Genomic DNA, 27,259 nt, shown 5'->3' with positions numbered 1-27,259 from the left:
GGCCCAAGATTACATGCTCAAACAGACCAAATACACTGAAGATGTTGCAAAGTAATCATAACTTTTTTTAAAATGCCAATATCGCAATCATAGAACAGGAGACCGAACATGCTTCAGTCATTGTCTTAAATCAACCCAACAGTCAAATGATTCTAAAGACAAATTTCTTTTACAAGAACGACAAATTACATGCATACACATTTTATATACAGAGATCATGCAAACTCCTCAAAAATTTCTTTGCTTCCTCACTTGCCACCGGGTTTCCAGATGCTCCTCTAGGTCTCTGAATGCTGGCCTTTAAATCTCCTTGCTGGACAGCCAGTCAGCCAATTTCTACTCTCTCAGCAGCAACATCTCCCTTCAGTTTGAGCCAATGTGGTATTGTGGTTAGGAGTGCAGACTCTATCTGGGAGAACAGGGCTTAATTCACCACTCCTCCCCATGCAGCTGCTGGTGTGACCTTGGGCCAGTCATTAGTTTATTCAAAGCTGTTCTCTCAAGGGCAGACCTCAAAAGAGCTCTCTCAGCCCCACCTAACTCACAGGGTGTCTGTTGTGGGAAGGGGAAGGGAAAGGAGATTGTAAGACACTCTGAGACTCCTTCTGGTAGTGCAGGGTATAAATCCAAACTCCTCCCCCTCCTCCTTTTTCTTCCTCAGTTGTTGTTTCTTCTGATCAGCAGGCTGGGCAAGTTGCCCAGCCACTGCTCACAGTTTGTGGGGCCAGGTCACCAGCCCCACATATCATTTAGTAATTCATTTTAAATGTAAAGATGATAATGGGCATAATACAAATGACTAAATGATGAGAATGATTTTTGCTAGGCACTGGAAGACCCAAGTACTCCCAATAAAAAAGAATGGCTGTTAAAAGTGTATGATATTTTGTGAATGGTAAAATTAACTGCAATGCAACATTTTGGGAACATAAAGTATGAAGGAGGAAATTGGCAACTCTTAATTAGGTATTTTGATTTAGTGGTAGAGTAATACATAAAACAGTGTGGTTTGTTAGTCAGAAATGAATGTATGTCAGCTAATTTTCAAACTGAATATTGTTTTGTCCTTTAAAGCCTCCATAAAAGTCCCAGTAGATAGGGACAAGTTGATTATCTCTTCCAGAGGAGCCCGAATGCTCTCCCCGCAAGATTTCACTAGCCAGGAAGGGCATGGGTCAAGGATGCCAGGGTCCTGTCAACTTCCTCCCAGGTGAGTCGACTGAAGTGGTCCAATAATGGACCAGAAGATGGACAAGGGGCTTCCAGTTTCTTTACTGTCTCAAGTGTGGCTGGAAGGTCCTGGCAGAGTGCCATGATCTTATCTGTGAAATAGCTCGCAAACGCCTCACAGCCAATAGCTAATTCCCTACTATTTGGTCTGCCATGAGGCAGAGTCATAATAGACTGAATAACTCTAAATAACTGGGCTGGGTGCGAGCTCACAGACGCAATGGAGGCTGCATTGAAATCCTTCTTTGCGGCCTTCACTGCCATCTCATAGGCTTTGATAAGTGTTCTATAAGATGTTCGTGACACTTTGTCATGAGCATGCCACCACCTTCGCTCTAGCTGTCTTAGCTCCCGCTTCATCCTTTGCAGCTCCATGGTATACCACGATGCTGCTTTGGTGCGGGGGTGCAGAGGGTGCCAGGGGGCAATCTCATTGATGGCTTTGGAGAGCTGGTTATCCCAGTCCACCACCAGCTCATCCAACGAGATGCCAGGGGGCATTGGATCCCGCAGAGCCTCCTGAAGCCTACCAGGGTCCATTTGACTCCAAGGGCAAGCATAAATGCACTCGCTGCCTAAACAGGGTGGGTATGGTATGCTCAGCTGGACCTTCAGGGTGAAGTGGTCAGACCATGGGACTACATCTGTAGCCATCAGATCCACATGTATCCCCATCCCCAAAATCAAATCCAGCGTGTGGCCCGCTTGGTGCATGGGAGTTGATGTAAACTGGGAGAGTCCCAGTGCCTCCATGGACGACACTAGGTCCCTGGCCAGGACAGATGCTGCATCATCGGCATGAACATTGAAATCACCCAGGATCAGGAGCACATTGTTCTTATTGTTGATAGACCTGGCATTGAATAACACCAGTGTCGGAGAAGGGTACAGTTTTCTAGCCCCACAACCAATATCCCTTGGGATGGAACATAGATACAAGACAATGGATGCTTTGGAGGTGGGAACTCTATGGCATTGTACCCCACTGAGGTCCCTGTCCTTCCCTGGCTCCATCCCCAAATATCTAGGAGTTTCCCAACCTGGATCTGAAAGCTTTACACGGCAGGCAGCTAGCTTGAAAGCCTGTTTCAACGTTCTTTTTCAGGTCAGAAATCTATTTCTCAAATTGGAGTCCTTTTGCAACCTACCAATATTTTTTCCAAAGTTACATCTTAACAGTCAATGTTTCAGGCAGTTTAATGTTGGTACATGTTGGCACATTGTCTGCAAGGGGTGTCTGGACAAGCAACTAACCAAGATTTCCAGAGTGTAAACTAATCAAGGAAAGCCAGTCAATTCTACTTCTCTGTCAACTTTATTATATTATTAAATGTGTGTTTTCAAACATTTTTTTTCATTTACACTTGGTATTGTTAGATGTGCACTTCACCATCCACAAATATAGGATTTCCGTAGGGTTCAGTGAGCCTTGCCTCCTCCCTCACCATGTATGCACAAATCAGGAGTACTGGGTTACTATGGATCATAACCACATCTAGCTTTTTTACTCTCCATAATTCAGATGGTTGTCTGTTTTGTGTTAGTAGTGAAAAAGCTGTTCACACAGCTCTCCAAAGTCCTTAGAATCTAAGAAATCTGGGATAAGCCACAAGCACCATAGATATGAAGTCCACCACCAGTGGCCATATAGATATATAAAAAGGTAAAGGTTCCCTTGCTCAAAAGCCAGTCGAGTCCGACTCTAGGGTTGCGGTGCTCATCTCCGTTTCAAAGCCGAAGAGCCAGCGCTGTCCGAAGACGTTTCCGTGGTCATGTGGCTGGCATGACCAAACACCAAGGCGCACGGAACGCTGTTACCTTCCTACGGAAGTGGTACCTATTTATCTACTTGCAATTTCTTGCTTTCGAACTGCTAGGTTGGCAGGAGCTGGAACTAGAGATATATAAAGTACCATATATCTATATCTATATATATCTATAGATAGAGATATATAGATGTATAGATATATAGAGATATAGAGATATATAAAGTACCATAAAAAGAGAGATACAGGGTAAGGCAAGAAAGCAAAGGTATAGAGAAGAGAGGAAAATTTTAAATAGATTAAAAAGGGAGAGGGACAGTACTTTCAGCAATGAGCTATAAATCCTTGATGTTCTTATTTAGTTATTATTCGTGTACTACATTAACTGTGCATAGGTCTTTTCCCTTGCTTTCACCATGCACGTCTGTCGGGTTTTCTTTCTTGTTTGGCACTGATTTTCCTGCCTTCAGGACTCAGTTCGCTTTCTGGTCACTGTTTCTCAGGGTCTTCTGAGAGTGCTTTTGTGCCAATTTTCCCCTTGTTTAACTTCCAAGCTGAAGGTAATTCTGAAGCGTACAGATGCCCTCAGATTTCCTGCCCGCCCTTTTGCTACCCCTCGAAGGTCACTCCCCTGCCCACATCAAGGTCCTTCCATCCACTCTGCATCTTCCACCATCCTCCCCCCTTCATCAGTGTACAAGCTCCATTATATCCTCATTTTAATTTTTTTTTAAAAATTGACAAGTGGCATGAGGTTACCAATATGAGACTATTGGTAGTCTTGGATTGTTGCATAAAAAACTTAAAATGACAGGGGAAGTCTAAAAGGAGCTACGCAAGGTTTCATTCCCTGTGGTATTTACTAGAAAGGGGGATTGGAGAGGAGGCAAATGGCAGCATCCCCAATGGAAAAAAAATCAGTGCTGGATGCAAGTAAAATAACAGGGGGATTGTCAGCGCATAATACAATTCTGAGAGGGAGGGCAGGAAGGGTTGCATCAGTGCTTAGTTCTTGTGGCCCTTTCTTACATGCCCAGGGAAATGCTGATCACCACTTTGGGGTCAGGAAGCAATTGTTCTCCAGGCCAGTTTGGCTGGAGATCCTGGAGGCTTTTTGTCATCTTTTGGGCATGGTATAGGTGACACTAGGGGTGTGGGGGGAGGTATTTGTGAATTTCCTGCATTGCGCAAGGTGATGACCCTGGAGGTCTTTTCGAACTCTATGATTCCATGATTCTCATGATCTGCCTAAGCTCACAGAATCAGCATTGCTCTCAGATGGCCATCTAGCCTCCAAAGAAGGAGAGTCCACCACGTCCCAAGGAAGCCTGTTCCACTGAGGAACCACTCTAATGGTCAGGAAGATCTTCCTAATGTTTAGCAAAAAACTTTTTTGATGTATTTTCAACCCGTTGGTTCTGGTCTGATCTTCTGGGGCAATAGAAAACAACTCATCATCCTCTATATGACAGCCCATCCAGTACTTGAAAATGGTTATCATATCACCTCTCAGTCATCAACTCTCCAGGCTAAACATACCCAGCTCCTTCAACCTTTCCTCATAGCACTTGGTCTCTTATACAACCAAAAAAGTTTATGATGAGGATTGTGCTCCCCCAAAATCAAATTCCATGTGAAACATGGATAAGGAGGATGACTGGGTGAGATTAAACAGAAATATCTGTCTTGATGGACTCCGTTTGAAAACCTCCAAAGAAGGAGAGCCCACCACCTCCCAAGGAAGCCTGTTCCACTGAGCAACCATTCTAATTGTCAGGAAGATCTTCCTAATGTTTAGCCTAATGTTTTTGATTTATTTTCAACCCGTTGGTTTTGGTCTGACCTTCTGGGACAATAGAAAACAACTCCGCATCATCCTCTATATGACAGCCCATCCAGTACTTGAAAATGGTTATCATATCACCTCTCAGTCATCAACTCTCCAGGCTAAACATACCCAGCTCCTTCAACCTTTCCTCATAGGACTTGGTCTCTTATACAACCAAAAGAGTTTATGATGAGGATTGTGCTCCCCCCAAATCAAATTCCATGTGAAACATGGATAAGGAGGATGACTGGGTGAGATTAAACTGAAATATCTGTCTTGATGGACTCTGTAACTAACTATAATTAAACCATGATCTTGCACAATATCAGAACTGAGTCTTGGTTATTTTGAGCTGAGACTCAAAAGCTGTGGAAAGCTTGCCCATCTCTAGGGATCGCATTGCCACCTGGTATCTCGAATATGTCATTTCACTCTGCTTCCACTCTTTCTGTTATGCAGCTATGTTTTTTCCTCTGCGCCAGATTTAGCCATATGTGTCCCTGATGCTCGACAAAGTTATGCTGATAAGAAAGAAATTTGTTTTCGTCTCTTTTTCTGATCCAACTGATGTCTCATGCATCATACTCCTCTGGAGGGGCGGTCTTGGAGCAGTAATTGTCTCTAATTATTAGGATTGCCAGTTGTTCCATGCATGTTTTGAGTGGCAATTAATCCCTACTATAAATCTGAAGAGATGTATGGTTAAATAAAATTTCCCTTTGGCCTTCAAAGTCAGGGTTGTGAACAGGGAAACTCGTTAGGTAGAGGATGAAAGAAACACATTCTGGAATAAGTTGACTCCCAGATGGCAAGCACAATTCTGTTCACACTACTTTGTCTGTGGCTGAATCTACCTGCAGCTGTGTGCAAGGTGCGCACAGTGTGCATCATGGCTGATCTCTTCCAGATCCCATATGAATATTATCAGACTGGTGATATAATAATTGGAGACATTGGCGCTCAGTATGGATGTGTTTTTGATGAAACAACTTACACTGAGAACCCTAGAACTATTGTAATAGATGGACTTATGTAAGGAAATCACTTTTTTTTGTATAACAAATATTAGTCTAGACTTCACCTTGACAGTGATTAAGAGTTGTCAGGCTTGTACTTGGAAACATAGCCTATTTCTTGGGAACTTTTCTTCTGAATTGTTGCTTGTTGCAGACAGCATAAAAAGTAGTAATGGCCAAGAGCCACGTGCAGCAACAGATGTTGGAGGAGAGGAAATCTGCTTGCTGCTGTCTTTCAGCAACACAAATGACAATTTCCAGTAAAGTTTGGCCAATGAGTTTTTTTGCACTTTCTCCCAATAACAAACTATTTTGTTAGATGCAAACAGTACAACCACAGTGAAGCATGCAGTTATCACTCTTCCATTAAAATCAGTGAATCAAAAAAGAGGATTAGCACTTCTACTGAAATCAGCTGGATTTATATGTGTTTCAGTTCTATCATACCCATACATTTCATCAAAGACTGGCAGAGTCCTACAGTTAAGACTCATCATGTCTCATAGGACACTGCAGGGGGAAAAACTGTAGGGGAAGAGTCTCTATTAAACCTCATGATAAAAAAGCTCTCAATATTTGCAATAAATAATTATATTTCTCCAATCAGCTCTGGCTCTCTGTGGCATCCATCAGATAGGCATGTTTATCCTCTGCTAAGATGTTGGTAAAGCTTTCAGATCCAGGTTGGGAAACTCCTAGATATTCGGGGATGGAGCCAGGGGAGGACAGGGACCTCAGTGGGGTACAATGCCATAGAGTTCCTACCTCCAAAGCATCCATTGTCTCCAGGGGAATTGATCTCTGTAGTTTGGAGTTGAGCTGTAATTCCAGGGGATTCTCAGGTCCCACCTGAAGGCTGACATCACTAGATATTGGTCTTCTTGTGTCCAAACACAGAATTTCTATTTCCATTTTGCAGCTGGTTCTGTTGATTCAGTTCTGCTGGTGGTGGTGTTTGTTGCTGGGTTGTTGTATTAATACGATAAGATTGGCAGGTGTAATGTAATTCCTTCTGTTTGGGGAAAATTTTTAGTATTACATTGTTTTATTCCTATGTCTTCCAGTCATATTTTCTTATTGAGCCTGTTTTAGGAAAGGCAATATAAAATATTTTAATTGGTTATATAAATAAAATGTACAGATTTCTGATTTCCTATTTTTTATGAATGTGAAGATATGTACGTCTCAAAAATGCATGTAAAACTTCGATAGATGATTCTTCAAGCAATGAATATCTTTTTTTATCCATAATATAACTATAACCTTAGTGCAACCCCAAAGAGCTATCAGCATGTCCTCTCCCTTGTATTTGCTGTGAAGGAAGTCAATGAGAACCCCAACATCTTACCCAATGTCAGCTTGGGGTTCCAGATCTATGACAGTTACTTCAATGCAAGGATGACTCATCAGAACACCATGAAACTTCTATCTTCCTGGGAAAGGACTGTCCCCAACTATGACTGTAACAAGACAAAAACATTGATTGCTGTCATTGGAGGACTCGAGTCTGAAATGTCTCTTCAAATGGCTACTGTTCTAGGCATCTATAAGATTCCGCAGGTAAAATTACTTTTTGCCTGTGCACTGTCCTACCATACTATCAGAACTTTTGAAAAGAGAGAACTTCATATGAGGTGGAGTGAGGTGGTAGAACCTTGAGAGTGCATGCTGAGGGAGGAAGGAATCACATATTTTGTTATCTCATGTAAAAAAAATCTGCAAATCAAAGGCAGTGCATCAGGGATGAAGGTTCTATCACAGCATTATCAATCTAGAGAGATTTTGAAGCATATAACCCCTTCTCCTGCAGTCTGGTACTGTTTGTTGTGCCACCTCAGCAGTATGCCACATCATTACCATTTCATTCTGCTGCACGGTCTATACTAGGCTGAAGACAGGAAGAATTCAAGGCACAGTTGTGAATCTGACACCAAAGAGACAGGCTTTTCTACTCATTTGAGAAATTAGGTTGAAGAAAGAAGGATCCCCTCTTCCCAGATCCTTTGCAGTACACTCAGGGGGGAGTAGGAGTGAGGGCAGCAACACATACAGACATAAATGATCTCTAAAATAGTTCATTCTTTTGATGCTCTGGGAAGATCACATATTTTCACCCAGTTGCTTAATGCATATTTGCTTCAGACCAGGATGGTTCATGCCAGCCTTCGAGGAAAACTCTTGGCATGATACTTTGGAGTGCTCAGGGTAGAGTTTTTCAGAAAACTGATCTTTTTCAGAGAATTTAAGGGCTAGTTTGTTCATTGCCTTGATCATGGAGTCACTGTTTCTGCTTCCTGCTCTGCCAACCAGTGTTGAAAACAGATGAAATCATGAGGGCATATGAATGAGTAATTTCCAAAACATGCCTAGGTCTTTTATAGGTATTATAGCTTTGGGAAAAGTGCAGAAAAGGACAACTCGAATGATAAAAGGGTTGGAACACTTTCCCTATGAGGAAAGGTTAAATCGCTTAGGGCTCTTTAGCTTGGAGAAATGATGACTGAGGGGTGACATGATTGAGGTTTATAAGATTATGCATGGGAAAGAGCAGGTAGAGAAAGAGGTACTTTTCTCCCTTTCTCACAATACAAGAACTCATGGGCACTCCATGAAATTGCTGAGCAGTCAGGTTAGAATGGATAAAAGGAAGTACTTCTTCACCCAAAGAGTGATTAACACATGGAATTCACTGCCACAGGAAGTGGTGGCGGCTACAAGCATGGACGGCTTCAAAAGGGAATTAGATAAGCATATGGAGCAGAGGTCCATCAGTGGCTATTAGCCACAAGGTATAGATAGAAACTCTGGGGCAAGTGATGCACTGTCTTCTTGGTGCTTGGGGGGGGGGTCAACAGTGGGAGGGCTTCTAATGTCCTGGCCCCACTGGTGGACCTCCCGATGGCACTGGTATTTCTGGCCACTGTGTGATACAGAGTGTTGGACTGGATGGGCCTTTGGCCTGATCCAACATAGGTGTCTCTTATGTTCTTATGTACAGTTGAATAATGAATTCGGCAAGAAAGATGTTAAATAATTGATTGAATCCAAGCAGCTTTTCTGCTGATTAAAAAAAGGAAGGAAAGATGTTCCCACTAACATTACAAGATAGATGTAAGAAAGATATGATAAGAGGCTTTGAAGATCAAAACAATGAATTAGGCAAAATATGGTTGTCCTCAAATGATAAATTAGTCCATAAGTTGTATAAGTTTTTACTAAATGACTTTGAACAGGACGAAGAAATTAAATCTGTAATCATCACCTGGATGAAAGATATAGGAGAAATAGGGGAGGAGAAGTGGGCAAGTATGTGGAAAACGGTAAAGTTCATGAGAGCGGTAGCATACAAAGAAAATGTATATAAGATGTTTCATAGATGGCACTGGGCGCCTGATAAGCTAGCCAAATGTTATAAGGGGTACCCAAATGTATGTTGGAAATGTAAAACATGTAAAGGGACGTTCTACCACATGTGGTGGCAATGTAGTAAGATACAAGAATTCTGGAAAATGGTGAGAGAAGTAATACAAAGAAGCCTGGGCAAAAATGTAGCATTAAAACCAGAAATATATCTCTTAAACATGATCCTGAAAGGATATAATAATCAAGACTCATACATAATTAGTTATGTTATAACGGCTGCCAGACTGTTAATAGCTCAACAATGGAAAGCAGAAGGGTTACCTACCAAAGAAGATCTGATGAACAAGATATTAGAATTAGCCAGAATGGACGACCTAAGCTTAATGATGCAGAATAAAAATGAGAAGGTACATAAAAAGAGATGGGGAAAAGTGTACAAATGTATAGAGGAACAGACAGGAACCCAGAATATGTAATCTGTATATAAACCTCAATCAGTAAAAAAAAAAAAGGAAGGAAAGGTCCCCTTGGCCAGCCAAAAAGGCTATGCCAGAGGTCATGGGGACTTGCATAGACAAAAGCCATGGGTATCATAGTAAGGAAGAGAACTGTGGAATTGAGTGGGAAAGCCGATTAGATCCAAGCTCATGTTATTCATATTTCTTATTAATTTTTTCTTCATTTCTAACATGTAAATGCACATGTTGTCATCATGACCATTTATTTGGTTTTTATTCAGATTGCCTACTGTGTCTTTGCTCCAGTGAGAGATCTGAAAACCCAGCTCCCTTCCTTCTATCGCATGGTCTCCAATGAAGAATTTCAGTACACAGGCATTGTCCGGCTCCTTTTGCATTTCCAATGGACATGGGTTGGGATAATAGCAACAGATGATGATCAAGGAGAAAAATTTGTCCACACTTTGACATCTATGCTTTTTGAGCATGGAATTTGTACAGCCCACATTGAAAAGACACCAGCAATATATCAGGTATCACACACGTTTAGATCATTAGAAACCATTCAACCTGTAGCCACGTCTCTTGCCAATTCCAATGTCAGACTATTTGTTGTAAATGCAGACCGCCAGACCATAAATGCTTTGAAATGGTTGATATATTTTAATGAACTGTTAGGAGGCATTACCAATACTTTCATGGGAATGGTGTGGATTCTGACAGCACAATGGGATTTCTCATCACAGACGGAGCTCAGAGAATTTGACATGCACATCTTCCATGGTGCCTTATCCTTTACAATTCACTCAAATCAGTTATTGGATTTTACAAATTTCCTTCAGAGGGTACGTCCTGGCTTACAACAAGAAGATGGTTTTATCAGGGTCTTCTGGGAACAGGCATTCAACTGCACATTGTCTGATTCTGATGAAAAGAAGGGAAAGAATAATGAGGCTTGCACAGGAGAAGAGAGGCTGGATAGCCTTCCTGGAATTTTTTTTGAAATGACCATGACTGGCCAGAGCTATAGCATCTACAATGCGGTCTATGCCATAGCACATGCGTTACATAAGATGTACACATCCAGACTGAAACTTAGAGCAGTGGAGGACAGAAGTCGACGGGATCCTCTAAATCTACACCCTTGGAAGGTAATGTTTCATGACGTTCAGAACAGACCCTTTGTCTTGGGTTGTCCTCTAATGTGTGAAGGCATCTGATACAGGGAGTGCAGCATTGCACCCAAATTTCCAGACAGTATCCCCCTTTCATTAAAATCTTCAGTCTCTCTTATGTCTTAATGTTTTCCATTCGCATAGATGTTGTAGGTTCCACTGAAGCCCATAATCGTTGTGTTCCCCATACTTTTGTTTCCTATGGATGTGTTGGGGAACATTGCCTGAATGTCAGTGTAGCATGTTTCTCTTCTGTGCTTCTCTGATAATATTAGAAGACACACAGGAGAATCTGGTGAATTAGGGGTGGTATCAAATATCTCATTTTCCTAGTTTCACTCAAAAGTCTCTCTTTCAGTTTCATTTCTTTGTGCAAATCAGACTCAACACTCTTGGCTTTTGTACCATTTCTGTTTGCCCCCATTTCCTGGAATGATGGCAGGAGATACAATAATGGATATAAAGAGACAATGTGGGTTGAACTAGGTTTAATCATGTATGACTTATGCACCATTAATGAAACATCTCCTGAATTTTTAGTGAGGGTTACTCCTAACAGGGAACCTGCCTGCTGACTCATATTCAACTAAACATTAAACATTATTTGGATCCTTTTATCATCTATGCCCTGTTCTTGGACCTCCAGAGGAACTGATTGGCCACTGTGTGAGACAGGGTGCTGGGCGTTATGTTCTCATGATCAAACATAATTTCACTGATACATGCAAATGTATTTAAACACTGAGACTCCTAAGAGATTGCAAAGTGATTTCAGTTTCCATTCTCTCAGAATGAAGATGGGGAGTGGAAGAACAGTGAGCTGAAAGAATGACTCATTCGTACTGTACCTGAGAGGGGCCTCATCCAACCAAATTAATAAGCTCCACCACTCACAGAAAGCCTTTCCCCATGATATCCATGAATCATGGTTTAGAACCAAATGTTTCACTTGACATACCTGTCTGTTTATTAGCCATATTTATTCAATGGTATTGAATATTAAATAACTCAAAGCCTTTTATTTGTAAACATGAGTAATTATTTATTTTTTAAAAAAATGTTCTAAAAAAAATAAACGGATGCATTTTTCAATCCAGCTTCACCGTTTCCTGAGAAGGATCTCATTCAACAACAGTGCTGAAGACACAGTATTTTTTAATGAGAATGGGGAAATAGCCGCTGGATTTGATATTATAAATTGGGTTACTTTACCGAACAAATCCTTCATAAGAGTGAAAGTTGGAAGGATAAATCCACAGGCTTCACCAGGCAGAGAATTTGACATTAACGAAGAAGCTATCACATGGCATAGTATGGTGAATCAGGTGGGATCCAAATTGTATATCTAATTCTGAACTTGGGCCAGATAAATATTTGAAACACAGAGACACGAAGCAATAAGAGAGATACTTCTGAAATCTTAAGAAAAATTAATGGAGGGATTAAAAATCTAAATTGTAGAAGCAATGTCTGTGTAAATGCACACATTGCAACTTAAAAACAACAACAATAAACCTTGTCATTATGTGGCAAGAACTTTTTCAGTATTTTGGGGGTGCTTGCTAGGTAATCCAAACAATTTTGTCAAAGCTTGCATGCATTAATTAGTGTCAGGGGAAGGGCAGACTATGATGACGTTTGGTAGGTGGTAGAGAAGAAAGAAGTAGGCAAAGGACAGATGAGGGGGCTGTCAGGGAGAGGAAAGACCAGAGGAAGGGTGACCTTTGACATGTCCTTCCATGTCCCCTGTTAATAACAAGTAATTGGGAAACTTTCCAATATTAAACAATTGGACAAGCTGTTTACAGCTGTGTTGGCCAAAAGTAAAAGTCTCAAAGCCAAAGCAACAATCCACATAATACCTTTATTAGGATCAACCCACTGATACAAAACAGTTGAAAGTGTTCTGTTCCCCAGAATTCTTTCTCAGGCCATACATTACAAATAAAAAAGAGGAGGAAAAGAATAGGTCTTTCAATTATTTTTTTTTAGGCCTTGGTGTTAAGATGCCACTGTATGGTAGATTTGCTGGCAGGCAAGTAAGAATGAAGTTTCAGGTCACTTCAGGCTAAGGGCCATAAAAGCAAGAGGTTAAAACACACACACAGGGTGATTTCTCACGAGAGCTGCCTTGCAGCACAGCACCGTTTGGCTCCACACAAACATGTCAATTTCACACCCGAAGCTCCGGGGCTGCATTTTGACTCGGGGCTTCGCCCGATTTCCTCCACAGTTTCGTGATCCTGGTTTTTGAGGATCATGAAACTGCGGAGGAAATCAGGCGAAGCCCCGAGTCAAATGCAGCCCCGGAGCTTCGGGTGTGAAATTGACACGTTTGTGTCGAGCCAAACGGTGCTGTGCTGCAAGGCAGCTCTCGTGAGAAATCACCCACAAACTCCATAGCAACAATTTCTGGCGAAGTGCAATTGTTGCTGTGGAGTTCTAGGGAGGGAATTGTTGCTATGCATTTTTGTTAGATGTTCCAATATTAAACCTTGATGATACTTCTTATCATAATGTACAAATTCCATTGAGTACCCGTAAGCTTCTCTATCATTTTGATCACATAGGAAAGTTTATGAAATTCATCAAGTGCTTAATTTGCTAATTATTTTCTCACTTTGACTATGTTTGATCAAGAGGGGTAGTGATGCTAGTCTGTCTGTAGCAGTAGAAAAGAGCAAGATTCCAGTAGCACCTTAAAGACTATCAAAAAATGTGGCAGGGTATGAGCTTTTGTGAACACTTCTTCAGATCTGAAGAAGAGAGCAGTGACTCACGAAAGCTTATACCCTGCCACATATTTTGTTATTCTTTAAGGTGCTACTAGACTCTTGCTCTTGACTGCGTTAGTTTGCAATACAAGTTGAACTCCTGTTGATTTTCAGGACCCCATTTTTTTCTGCCCATTAGTGAATTCCTGAGATCATCAGTTTTCATCATTTTATTTACATTATACTCCCTATCCACCCCCTTTCAAAAGAAGCCATTTAGATGTTTAGAGTATATTGATAAACCAAAAAAAAACCCTTATTTTCCTCCTCTTTTGGCGGTAGGTGCCTCCCATTGCTGTATGCAATAACAACTGTCATCCTGGTTATAGCAGAAAGAAGATGGAGGGGGCACCCTTTTGTTGCTACAGTTGTGCTTTGTGTCCAGAGGAGAAGATTTCAGATCACAAAGGTAGGGACCGTAATGCACAAAGTTAAAAAGATAATATGAAAGACCTACATCCAAAATCTATCTCTCACATATATTATAACAGGGTTTGATCCAGACAACTTTTCTACTGGCAAAAAAAAGGAGAGAGAACAGTGTCTTCGTTCACCATGATAAAGGTTATACTAAGGATAATTGGACCTTCAAGGACAAAAGTCAAGCAAGCCCATATAGTATACAGGGCCTATAGTAATAAGGAGAATTTTGTGAAATTGATTGGAAAAGCTGTCAAGAATCCATCCCTTTCCATCCACCGCCACATATAATTCAAAGCAAATTATGCACTTCAAGCTTTGCTTCTTTGCTAATCATCCAGTCTCCCTTATAGCCACAGCCCTTAGCTGTCATGCAGGACATCCCACCCCCCACCAAGCCATGGAGAAAGATGAGAGATTCTATACAACTGCTGAGCTTCATAAAATTCAAATTAAGAGTCTTGCAGTTAAGGCACATACTTCTTGTTTCATGCGCCACTAAGGCTGATTGACAGCGGAGAGACTCAACAATAGCTCATCCTCCTCCTTGATCTGGGGAGTCAGGGGACACTAGAAAATGAATCTTGTAACACTGGCTTGTTCAACACTCCAAACTTTTATTCCTTTTTAAAAACATTTTAAAAAGGCACAGAGGTGATTGATGTCTTATGAAAGCAGAAGCTCTCTTAAAAGACTGAGACCCTCCACTAATATGCATGAACATGTGGCATACTATGAAAGGGCAGGAAGCCCAGGATGCTCAAATTACTGCCCAGCTCCTAATCTTAAATCCATTAAGGGGATGGAAGATGTACGGCACAAAATTAGGAAGGAATGCAGGGAAGGTAGAGTCTTGGGCCCTTTTGAGGCTCCTCCATGTCTCAGAGTGTGTCCCCCTTGGGGGTGGTCCCCAAAAAGGCCCCGAGTGAGTATAGACTTATTCATCACTTGTCCTATCCGCGGGGCAGATCGGTCAATGACACAATACCGGACGAGCTTTGTTCTTTCCGGTACACATCATTTGACCGGGCCATGCTGGTTGTTTGCAGCTGTGGGCGGGGTGCAGACCTTGCCAAATGTGATATTAAATTGGCTTTCCAGCTTCTCCCCATTCACCCTGGGGACTTTGAATTGTTAGGTTTTGCGTTCAAACACAAATTTTACATGGACTGGCCTCTTCCTATGGGGTGCTCCATGTCCTGCGCGGTTTTCAAAAAATGCAGTTCATTTTTAAAGTGGGCCCTGCATTTTAGGACTAGTCTGAACAGTACTGCACACTACTTGAGAGCCAGTTTGGTGTAGTGGTTAAGTGCCCGGACTCTAATCTGGGAGAACTGGGTTTGATTCCCCACTCCTCCACTTGCACCTGGCTGGATGACCTTGAGCAAGCCGTAGTTCTGATAAGAACTGTTCTTGAAAAAGAGCAGTTTCTGTCAAGAGCTCTCTCAGCCCCACCTACCTCCCAGGGTGTCTGTTGTGGGGAAGGGAAGGGAAAGGAGTTTGTAAGCCACTCTAAGACACCTTTGGGTAGTGAAGGGGTGGGGTATAAATCCAATCCTTCTTCTTCTACTTGGACGATTTCCTGTACGTGGGTGGTGCTGATATTGGCCAGTGTCAATTCTTGTTGGACTCCTTTATGTCCTTGGCCTCGGAACTTGCATTGGCGCACGAGAAGATGGAGGGTCCCACCAAGGTATTGACATTTTTGCGGATCAAACTGCACACCAAATGTCAAATGTCCTGTTTGCCCCTAGAGAAGCTTCAGGAGTTACGAAAGTTAATTGATCAGGCCGTGAAACTTAGGAAGATAATCCTACTGGAGCTTCAGCAGCTGGTGGGCCGCCTGAACTTTGCTTGCAAAGTGGTGGACCCGGGCAGGGCGTTTGTGCACCACCTTTGTGATGCCATGGCAGGCTTGTACCTGCCTCACCATAGAACTTGAGTCACTAAAGGGATTAGGGACTACCTTTTGGTATGGTATCTTACAATGGGATTTCATTTTGGCGGAAGGACCTCTTAGTCGAGGCAGAGCTGCAGGTAGCTTCAGATGGTTTTGGTGTTTACTTTGGAGGGCACTGGTGCACCGAGGATTGGCCACAGGAATGGTTCCAGGCAGATTGGGTCAAGGACCTAACCTTCTTGGAATTCTTCCCGATTGTAGTAGCAGTTGGGCTGTGGACAGCAGATTTTGCTGTCCATACAGTCCATTTCTGGTGCGACAATCTTGGCACTGTACAGATTATTAATTCTCTGACCTCTAAGTTGGCCCAGGTCATGATGCTGGTTAGGGAGCCATTGTCTCCGGCAGTTCTCAAAGGCCTTCGGGCTTTGTGACCAAGCATCTGTGCCGATGCCTATGAGGCCTTCCTTTTTCATGCAGCTCCATTGGTAGCCTTTTTCGGAGTGCTGCAGGTTAGTGAGCCTCCCGACGGGATGATTCTGGACGGGCCCTCTATTTCGGTGACCTTACTGTGTCAGTTGACAAAGTTAAGGTCATTATTAGATGTTCAAAGATGGATCAGCTAGGCAAAGGCACTGTTGTGAAGCTTGGTCAGTGCTCGGACCAGGAATTGTGCCCTGTATGGGCCCTACATCATTATGTGGCCTGGAGGGGGTTGGGGGATGGCATTTTGTTTTGCCACAGGGAGAGTTCCCCACTCACCAAATTCCAATTCTGGTCCTTGACCCAGAAAGCCCTGAAGGAGCTGGGTTTGGGAGCCTTTCACGTCAGAACCCACTCCTTTAGAATACGGGCTACATCTACCGCTGCGGCCATGGGGTACTCCACATTTAAAATTCGCAACATTGGCTGCTGGCATTCCCGTTCTTACAAAAGTTACGTGTGAAAGAGTAAGTTTTGAGTTTCTACTATTTACAGAGTTCTCGTAACAGGTGCTGATGGCCGGTGGGCAAGACAAGGAGTTCTGGTCTGCAGCCACAGCATGGTTTTTTGGGCTGCCCACCGTGTCAGGAGGACACCTGTGGGTTCACACCTGGGCCTCAGTGACTGGGTGCAAGTTGAATGGTTGGGTAGGAGAGGCATGCGATGGCCCAGACTCCTCCCATTGTTGTTTGGGGAGAGGCTGGGGTCCCCACCACAGGTTTTGGTTATCCACCTAGGTGGGTAACAACCTGGGTTTGTTGACAGGCATCGCATTGGTGCTTCAGGCCAAGGCTGACCTTGCCAAGATTAGGGTGAGGTGGCTGGGAACGCAGATAGTTTGGTCAGCAATGTTGCCGCACCATGTATGGCATGACCTTGGGAATACCTGGGGCTTGGATCAGGCCCGGAGAAAAGTGAACTGGCAAATGGAAAAAAAAAACATGGAGGGTGGTCTGGGTCGATTCTTACTTCGCCCCGAGATCCAGGTTGAGCTTGACCTGTACAGGGATGATGGAGTGCATTTGTCAAACAAGGGCAATGACATCTTCCTTGAGGAGTTGCAGCAAGGGATTAAGGCAGCCTTAGGCTGTTAGGTGGCTGCGGCGGCCAAAGCAGAGGCTTGGCCTTGCATGTGACAGAATAGTGTGGGTAAAGAAAGCAGAACTGGTAAGCACTTTCAGCCAGTTCCAGTTTGGGACTAGGGGGTCATCAGGAATGGCCACCGGGCTTTAGGGCTTAGGTCTGGGAATGGTGACCACCTCGAGGAGTCTCTTAGGTAAGCTCCTCCCTTCAGGCTGTAGGCCTTCCTGGGTAGGTGCTCCTGGGCGGGTGACCTGTGCACTGGGCTGCCGGTTGCGGGTCAGAGCATTGGCCCTAGACCGGGGCTGGTAACTTGCCCATACCTGAGGCAAGGAGGTTGGTTGGACTGACACCTGCCTGGCTTGTTCTGCACCCACGTAGTTCCCTTGCCGTTGATTGATTTTACAATTAAATAGTTAATAAAGTGGCCCTTGTTTGACTCCAAACACTTGTCTGTCTCATTATTTCAGCTCAGGGGCAATATGTAACATGAATGAGAAAGAAAATCTAGTCAAAAGATAAAATATCCACACAGGCTGTGTATGTACATGCATCCTCATGTGCACACACATGAGAGATGGATTTTGTGTTTACGATTCTACAGAGAGAAAAATTACTTTCTAGAATGATGTAACCTTCACTGATATCAGTCTTGATTGGGACAGATCTTCATATGAACTCAATAGCTTCATACTGGTCCTTCCTTCCTTCCTTCCTTCCTTCCTTCCTTCCTTCCTTCCTTCCTTCCTTCGGAGTAGCAACATTTTAAACAGAGATCATAGACAAAATATCAGGTAGTTTTGGAGGAAGCATTACGTAAGAGAAAAATAAACAAAAATTATGACATGAATGACATCATGACCCAGCATTTGTTCTGTTTTTCAGACATGGATGACTGTTTTAAATGTCCACAAGACCAATATCCAAACAAGAATCAAGATCAATGCATTCCCAAGGTTCTAAACTTCCTCTCTTTCACAGAATCTTTGGGGATCACTTTAGCTTCCTGGGCTCTCTCCTCTCTCTCTTTCTCTGATAACAGCTTTGGTCCTAAGAATTTTCATCCAGAACCAAAACACTCCAATTGTCAAAGCCAACAATCGGGACCTCACCTATTCTCTCCTCATCTCCCTGTTGCTCTGCTTCCTGTGCTCCTTGCTCTTCATTGGCCAGCCTCAGACAGTGACCTGCTACTTACGGCAAACTGCTTTTGGCATCATCTTCTCAGTGGCTATTTCATGCATACTGGCAAAAACCATCACTGTGGTTGTGGCTTTTGCAGCTACCAAGCCAGGAACCCAGATGAGGAAATGGGTGGGGAAAAGACTGGCAACCTCCATTCTCATCTCTTGCTCCCTCATTCAAGCCAGTATTTGTGTAGTGTGGCTCTGTACTGCTCCTCCATTCCCACATTTTGACATGGACACTCTGGCTGGAGAAATCATAGTGGAATGCAATGAAGGGTCAGACACAATGTTTTATTTGGTTCTGGGGTATCTGGGATTTCTGGCTACTGTCAGCTTTACTGTGGCTTTCTTAGCCAGGAAGTTGCCCGACAGTTTCAATGAAGCCAAACTGATCACTTTCAGCATGTTGGTGTTTTGTGGTGTTTGGCTGTCCTTTGTTCCATCTTATCTCAGCACCAAGGGGAAGTTTATGGTAGCTGTGGAGATCTTCTCTATCTTGGCTTCTAGTGCTGGGCTCCTAGTTTGTATCTTCTTCCCTAAATGCTACATAATAATACTGAGGCCTGAGTTAAATAGCAAACACCAGTTAATAGGGAAAGTAAGAATATGAGTGCAGTCTAAACTGTGATTTTATTTAAGACATTTACAGAAAGAAACTCAAGAAACATATTTACAGACTCCCCTTGAACATTCACTCCCCCATGAATTTCACTTGCATGTGAAGTTTTTTCAATATTCATTCCAGATCTGGTTCATGGATTTTCTTTATTATCTGAATGTCATCAAACAATGTCAACAAGAAATCTGGGTGCAATCATTCATAATAATAAATCAACGTTTCTTCAAACTGCCCTCAATAAAGTCATCAGAGGAAAGGCCTGAAACATTCCAGTCTTCACCATGCTTCATTTCAACTTCAAAGAGAGGGCAATAACTGCAAGGCACCCATCCACTATTCTGCAATAAGCTGCAGTGACAACTCCTCTTTCCAGTTTCCAATTCATATTGTGGAAATTATCAGAGGGTGGGGAGGCAGCACCTATGCCCCCCTTCCAAGTTCATTCATCATATTTGTGCTGGTATGGTAGCCTTTATGTGTTACAAATCTTTAGTTGTGATAGATAGATGATAGATAGCTAGAAGATAGCTAGATGATAGATGACAGACAGACAGACAGACAGATAAGCATGTTTGACCTATTATTTCACCCAGCAATTCAAAGTAGCATGTGCTGTAGTGATGATGATGATGATGATGATGATGATGATGATGATAATATACTTTATTGTCATTGTACATAGTACAACAAAATTAAGATGCAATCATTTTGGTGATCTACAACCATACTCATATACACTCACACAACCATTCACAACCGTCCCATAACTCCCTTAAGGTTCACATTGTAACTTAAACCCCCAATGTCACCCAAATTCCAATTTCATACAGCATTTAAAGCAATAATAGCTCTCGAATAAAAACTATTTTTAATCTGTGTGTACTTGTTTTAATTGTCCTATATCTTCTACCCAAAGGCAGCAGTTCAAACAGGGAGTGTTCAGGATGTGACAAATCCTGCAGAATGTTCTTTGCTTTGTCTCCTGCTCTCCCATTTGACTCTCATGACAAGTCAGAAAAGCTAGGCTGAGAAATAAGGATTGGTCCAAGTTAGCTATGATTGAACAGCAATTTGATGTCAGGTCTCCTCAGTCTAAATTCTACACAAGACACCATCCAGGTTTCTCTTGGCTTTCATGTTACTTAATTCTTCCTGATGAGCAGGGGTCATTTCCTGCAGGAGCGCACAGGAGCGGAGCGCCGGTAGTAAAGAGTCCAGGGGGTGGGCACATGCAACAAGCCCCACCCCCTGCTCCCAGCAGCCCTCAGTCAGAGCAAGAAGCAGCCAGGTAAGTTGCTGAGACCCCCCCTGGCCCCCTGGTCCAAAACAGTCCAGTGGTACCTTTAAGACCAAGTTTTATTCAAGTACAAGCTCTCCCTCCTCTGCAAGGACAGATCTGCACGTCCCTCCCCCCAATAGCGAGTAATCCAAAACAGTCCAGTGGAGCCTGAGCAGTGGGTGTTGCCTCCTGACACACTTCCGGTGATGTCGGGGGTGTGGCATATGTAAATTAGCTATGCTAATGAGTTATGCTAATGAGCTCCTGCACCTCTTTTTCTACGAAATGACGCCTGCTGATGAGTATCCCGGATTGCATTGGATTTTGAGCTATTCTAGTGCTATTGTAGTGATCTGTAACTTGATTTTCCTTTGCAGACAAGAGTACTCAGTTGTAAAGCACTGGTATAGCATGGTGATAGCAGTGATGGCTTAATATTGGGGCCGACTGGGAGCAAATTGCAATGAGTTGCCCCTGTGGTACCCCAAGCCAGTAATTCAGGGGCCGCTCAACTAAGACCTAACCAGTGTTGCCAATTATGGGTTGGTTCACTGGTTGCACTCTCCTGCACCACTGACAGCTGGCATTGCTGGAGGAGAAAAGTAGGCAATGGATGAGCCAGCACACAATGTTGGTGACAATAACCAAGCCTGAACAGGGTAATCCCTGTACAGAGGCTTGGCTGTACTTACTCATGATTCCATTGACCCTCCATGGGAGAGGCCCAATGGCAAGTTAAATGGCCACTCCACTCCTGCACAGTATCCAGTGATGAATAGTTGCAACTTTAGACACATCCAAATCATTAGGCATTTCTGCTCCTGTCTGAATTAGTGCAATGATACTATTCTTACTCTTCTGTAAGCCTATCCACACTTCTGCATTTCTCAATATATTCATTAGTGAGCTAGCAGTTCATTATGGAAATGTTACTTCCCTTTCTCATTTCCTGTAATATTATGCCTTCTTCCTTTCATATTTTCATTTAAATACTGTTGGATAAAACTAAGGTGATATTTCATGCCTAGTAACTTATAGCACTGATCAAGTGAAAATACAGAACACATTGTAATGACCTACCCAAAAATGGGGGGGGGGGACTTTGCCATCTTTCCCAAATTGCCATCAATGGCTGCAGCTCAATGGGTGCAGATTTCTACATTCTCAGCTATCCAGGTGTGCTGCAACTATCCAGGTGTGCTGCAACCATGAAAGTAATATTGCTTCTGATTAGGTAAATAAGGGCAATTCTCAAGAGGAAGCACATGACTACATAAAGAGTTCTTGAGAAGACTGCGATATTGAAAAACATAGCAAATCAGGGCTTTTATTTAAAAAAATTTTTTTTGAAAACATATGTATTACCCTGTAACCAGACTTATTTTTTAAAATGTATTTGTATCTCAGACTTTGCAGAAGAGTGGTACAGGCATTGATATACAGACCAGTGTTCCCTCTAAGCTGAGTTAGTGTGACCTAGCTCACAGTTTTTTAGCCTCTGGCTCACACATTTTTGTCTTCACTTAGGAAGGATGGCTCCAGAGCAGACTGATTTATGCAGCAACCAAATTGCTCGCTCACAACTTTAATGCCAGTGGCTTACAAAGTAGAATTTTTGCTCACAAGACTCCACAGCTTAGAGGGAACATTGATACAGACCCAGGTAGCTGGAGAATCGGAGAAAAAGCAATGGGCAAAATCTCAATGGTGGAGAAAGAACTATGAGACTGGATGGTGAGATACAGAGAGAGATGGGTGGAAAATATTTTGTTCACCTACTAATCAGTTGAGAGGGAAGCTAGTAGGGAAAGACTGATAAGGATCCTTTGAGGAGCATTCCCCAGGGTGTCGCTGACTTACACTGTCCCAAACCTCACTGTCATTGGTCCATATAGGCTTCATTACTAGGGATGGGCATGAACCATCTCAGGAATGAAAATTCATGATGAATATTAGCCAGTTTGTGCTTTACAAACTGAAGTTCATGGCAGGTTTACTGCCACAAACTTCCACAAACTTTTATGCAGTTTGCAGGCAGTTCATGGAGGTTCATGAATGGAAGAAAGCAGGGGTTTCAGAATGCCTTTAAACTCCTGCTTTCTGCTCCCTGCCACTCAGTTGTTTTTCACTGCATGGATTTAAAGAGTTTCTGAGCACTCAGAAGGGGTTTAAATGGCTCAGAGTCCCTTAAAACCCCTGCCATGAAAACCAGCTGAGCAGCAGGGAGCAGAAAGCATTGGTTAAAAGCGACTCTGAGCCACTTAAATCCCTTCTAGGTGCTTTAAATGGCTTGGAGTAATTTTAAACCCATGCTTTCCACTTCCTGTTCCCCAGAAACTGACATGATCAGGCTTGGTTCACTTGGGAGCCCTCTTGGTTAAGTTTGGTTCATGGTTTGGTTCATTGTTTGGTGAAAAACCACACTGAACTGCAAGCCCATCCCTATTCATTATTCCATGACATGTGCAATTTATTTCCTTAATAGTGATTCACCAAGGGATGCTGAACTGGCTATTTTTACAACATAATAGAACATATAGCAAGTGATGGGAAGGGTGGGAAAGGTGTGGGACAGAAAGGTCAATTGAAGACAATAAGAGAGAAGAAGCAGATGAGTGACCTGGAGGAAGAGGGAGGGCAATAAGACAAGGAAGAAATGAAAGATTTAAAAAAATGGATAATGAAATAAACTTTTGACATCGACTACTCTTGGCTTAACTACAGAGTCTATCTACAGAGACAGTGGTTTGAGGCTGGGTTCACTTATGCTTTCCTTTAGTCAATGTGACAGTTGCTAATGTTCCCTTTACTATATGTAGTAGTCAGTCAGTACCTTTATTGGCATAAGCAACAGAAAAATAAGTTTTTAACATAGAGAAAAAAGGAATCATCCATCACAAGATTTAACCTTATGCTCCCTAATCCTCATAACAATTAAAAGATACCTTGTTACTAAATAGGTAATATATGGGTGCTGGTCCAACAAAAGGAAACAAAACAAACCTCTAATCAGAATAGCTATAATAATAATAATAATAATATTTCAATTTATTGATCGCTCAATCCTGCAGAGCTTGCTGGCTCTGAGCGATTTACAGTTACTCATTTTTCATGAGGGACTAACAATGATTTGTGGGGTAAGGGAAGACAACATATATACATCTTAAATCACACACATTCACAGCCAACGAGGGTTTCGTTCAGATGGAGATGAGACGTGATCTGGAACGGCATTTTCCCGGCCTGGTTTGATGGCGTCAGCTTTCTCCAGACTCCTTCGAGTTGTAGCACGGCACTGCCACCGCCTGGCTGGAACGGCCCATTACAGGCAGTCTTCACACCGAAGGAGATCTCTCTAGGCTTTCCAATATTCCGAGATGGACTTCTGTTCACCGGCTAACACCGCTCCACCCCATGAGGGAGGGTCAGTGTGCCTACTCTCTCTAAGGAGTGGTGCCCATTTTATCTACTTGCCAAAGCTTTCGAACTGCTGGGTAGACGGTGAGCTGGGGACAGAGACTGGTAGCTCACACCAGTGCGGGGCTCGAACTGACAGCAGTCCTGTTCAGCTCAGATGTTAAACCAGAGGATAAATCCTCTGTGTCACCGATAATTGCTATGGCAATTATCAATATACAGAAGTCTCTGTTGTAAGGATCTAAAAACTTGGGATTCTTCTAATTTAAGAAGGGAATTAAAGGCGATTCCTATTGTGACCATTTAGCTGAAAAAGAATCAGACAGCATAAAATGGACATATCTAATAGATAATAGAATCTAATAGATTCAGCCCTTTAGGGAAGGCATAACCAAAAATTTAAGGTTAAGAGCCAAGCTCCAGTTTCTAGGAGGCACTGCCTGTCTCCAAGCACATGGCTGTATAGCTTGCACAGTTTGGGACCCCCAAAATGTGGTGCAGGAACATTGTCTGGATTTGCTCAACACGTTGATTGAAAGCGCTAATTAAAATGAGAATCCCATAATGTATTTGGGATGCCGATTTAGCATTTAAAAACATGAATAGCTCCAGGTACAAATTGGCTACTCTTCACATAAAAAAAGTTTTGTCCCATAGTAAGATACAAAAGCAAGCAGGAACAGGATAACTGTGTCATCCACAGTATAGGTAGTATTCTATTTCCTACATTCAAAGCAAGATCAAAAGAAACTACTATTTTTGTATAATTCTAAAAGCACTTTTGATATGTTAGATGTCTGACAACATATGTATACCCTGCATGTCAGCCAAAGACCCTAAACTGCTTTCCTTTTCAACATTTATGTGGAATCTAAGACAATCCTCCAAACTCCATCAATTCTTAGCAAAAGTGAAAGATGGCATTCGAGAATGGCATTTCAGCTCTTTGGGTAAAAGTAGAAGCTGAGCTTTCTACTTAAACTAAATAGCAAATGCAGAATACATATAAATAAAACAATCCATATGTCCATCTGACTTTGGCAAGCATAACTCATCCACAAATAAAGCTATGTACCTCAAAATCATCCACTGGCTTGAGGATACTTGCAAGAGTGGAAGTGCCAAAAATTGGACGAAATTGGAACATCCTCACCCCAGAAATCCCAAGAACATTGCATCCAGCTTTTTACAATGGAGTAATGGTTGTCTGTGGCATGTATAATTCATCTAAAACTAAAGCTAGCAACCTCAAAATTGGCCACTGGCTTCAATTTGATGACAGGAGCTGCTGTGGCCAAAACGAAGATCACTGCCCCACCCTGGCCTTGATTATATTTGACACCCTCAAATTTGAACTGGGATGTTCAGTGCATTGTGGCAAGTTCATATGTGTTTCATCTACAAATAAAACTACAAGTCCTCAAAAATGCCCGCAGGCTTGAGGACGATTGTAGTGGTTGCAATACAAAACATGAAATGAATTGGAACATCCTGGTGCATCCAATCCCCAGGAAACCCCACCACACCTCCACTTTTTGAATTTGAAGCAAAAGTTGTGTGTGGCAGGAAAAGCAAAAGCTTAAAAGGGTTAAGGTAAAGGTTTCCCTTGCTCGAAAGCCAGTCGAATCCAACTCTAGGGGGCAGTGCTCATCTCTGTTTCTAAGCTAAAGAGCCACCACTGTTCAAAGATATTTCAGTGGTAATGACACCTTGACACTGAGGCACACGGAATGCTGCTACCTTGCCACTGCAGCAGTACCTATTTATCTACTTGCAATTTCTTGCTTTCAGACTACTAGGCTGTCAAGAGCTGGGAGCTCACTCTGTCATATGGCACTAGGTCCTTGAACCGCTGAACTACTAACCTTCTAGTCTGCAGTTCAGTATCTTAACCTCTGAGCCACCATAGTCCATATAACAAAAGCTAGGGGCCTCAAAATTGGCCCCTATCTTTAGGATGATGATGGGAGTTGCTGTCCCCAAAATGAAGAGAATCAAAATATTCTGGCCAATTTTCAGAACAACTCTCAGTTGACTTTGGAAGGCATAACTAATTTTTATAAAAAAGCTTGGAGCCTCAAAATCAGCCTCTGGATGATGATGATGAAAGATACTGCATTCAAAACAAAGGGAACTGGAAAATCCTGGCCCAGGTTATGTCCAGACCATTCCCATGGCTGCCAACAGATGGAGCCCGGGAAAGGCAGGGTTTGATAAGGGGAATGATTTCAGGAGGGTATAATGCCATCAAGTTCAACCTCCAAAGCAGCCTTTTACTCCAGGAGACTTAATCTCTGTTGTCCGGATGTCCATTGTAATTCCAGGAGGTAGTCAAGCCCCATGTATATGCTTAAGTAAGGCTGCGGTCACATGGAACATTAGCCACGCTACAGAGACGGAAGATAGGCAGATTTTCCGGGTGCGATCACACCACCACATCTGGGAAGCATAGAGCTCCCATGCCGAACCTGAGTCTCCCCGCCGAAGATGCGGGGTAAAAAACTAGTACCTCCAAGGTACTAGTTTCTGGAAACCGCGGGGCAAGGGCGGGCGCCTGATCGCGTTTCTGGTGGAATCCCATGGCATCCAGCGCCTGCCCATGTTCCGTCACGAACAGGTTTGTTTTTTTCAAGTCTCCACCAGATGCGCACAAGTGCCCAACGGTGCATGCGCACAAAGAGGCCCCCTCCCATTGCAGCCAGGCTTGCCACCTCTGGAGGGTCGCTATGGCCACTGTCACGCAGGCTGTTAAAGCAGCTGTGACGAGGGGGCCCCCTCCCCCTCCATTGGCTATGCCTTGGAGCTCTGTTGGGGTCCAGAAGCATCTGTTGCCCTCTCCGGTAAGCCCACCACCCGCCTTCGAATGTGCAGATATGATTGCTCAGTCATGCGTATGCACAAACTTCGTTTTTTAAAAAAATCCATCCGGTTTGCCAGGGAAGCGGCACCTAGCGATTGCTGGTGTGATCGCACCATGCCGCTTCTTTGTCACGCTGCAGGATCATCATGTGATCAGCACCTGCCCCCTAACCACGGGACCTCCACAGGACCTCGAAGGGACGTCTGATCGCACAACCATGCGTTATTTTCCTCAGCCACGCTTCCCCCCCGCATTTTCCGGCCCGTGTCCCTCTGATTCATCCCCTTACAATAATACTTAGAAAGATTTCCAGTGAAAAATAAAAAATAGCAAGCCTAATGGGTTCTCTTAATATTAATAATAGATCGATTGTAGGTAACCATAGACAATGGAATGACCTGCAG

General features: G+C 43.0%; 1 pseudogene; it reads left to right on the top strand.

The window, feature by feature from the left end:
• Window positions 1–5,713: 5,713 nt before the first annotated feature.
• On the top strand, window positions 5,714–19,290 carry LOC107106968 (annotated as a pseudogene).
• Window positions 19,291–27,259: the final 7,969 nt, after the last annotated feature.

The sequence above is a fragment of the Gekko japonicus genome, unplaced genomic scaffold (genome assembly GCF_001447785.1).
Source record: "Gekko japonicus isolate JY-2015 unplaced genomic scaffold, Gekko_japonicus_V1.1 scaffold4719, whole genome shotgun sequence".
In the NCBI taxonomy this organism is placed as follows: domain Eukaryota; kingdom Metazoa; phylum Chordata; class Lepidosauria; order Squamata; family Gekkonidae; genus Gekko; species Gekko japonicus.
The sequence above is the reverse complement of the archived record's forward strand: the minus strand, read 5'-3'. Positions and strand labels throughout refer to the sequence as shown.